This window comes from Arachis ipaensis, chromosome B05, assembly GCF_000816755.2.
Source record: "Arachis ipaensis cultivar K30076 chromosome B05, Araip1.1, whole genome shotgun sequence".
NCBI classification, from domain to species: domain Eukaryota; kingdom Viridiplantae; phylum Streptophyta; class Magnoliopsida; order Fabales; family Fabaceae; genus Arachis; species Arachis ipaensis.
Window position 1 is genome coordinate 148064747 of NC_029789.2, and position 960 is coordinate 148065706.

The following is a 960-nucleotide window of genomic DNA, read 5'->3' on the forward strand; positions in this document are numbered from 1 at the left end:
TTAATTTATTTTTAATATTTTTTTATATTTTAACATATATTTTATATGAATAGTTGATTTTATTATTAATTTTTTATATATAGCTAACATAATTGTAATAATATAATAACTCCAAAGTAATGACCCCAGGCCCAATGAAATACTGAATGGTGTATGTACACAAATAATATCTTGAAAATTTTTTTCGTTTTTTAAATTAATCTGTCTTTAAAAAATTTTAATCTAATCGTATTAATTCTTCTGTTATTTTCTTTGTTAACAGTGCCAAAATTTATTAGTGTTGCATGTTAAGTGATACTATAACATACATAAGAGTCTTAATTGACTATTAGTCCGATAAATTTATAAAATTAGATCAAATCAAAACTTAATTGAGGAGAGAACTTGAAGCATTGAAATTTTTTAATTTGAAATTGATTTAATCCAATTTAATGAAAGTGATGAAAAGATTAAAAGGACTAGAAAAAGTATATGGAACCAAAAGATGATCCGCCAAAAAGTAAACAACTTAACTAATTTATAATTATATTTAATTAATTTTATTTATTTTTAATTTATAATATTTGATATTAATTGCTTCTCACCCCAAATTAAAATTCTGAATGATATGTTAGAGAAATAGGAGTAGAGATCACAGAACTTCCAACAATCTTGATTCTTAGTATATAAAAAAATTTATAAAATATATAAAAGAACATCTATTTAGTATGAAAAAAAATATTCTGATACTTAGTAGAAGAAACATCCTAATGCCTAGCATAAGCACCATTTACATAGAAGTTTTAGATTCACCCAAAGATATTTACCTGATTTTTTGCTAGTACCCTCTTGGTTCTCTAACATTATTAAAATGACTAACTTAAAATCTTTAAAAAACGAATTTGATTAAAAAATTTAAAAACTAATTTAAAGAATTAATTATCGAAAACTAATTTAATTATTTATTCTAAATTATATATA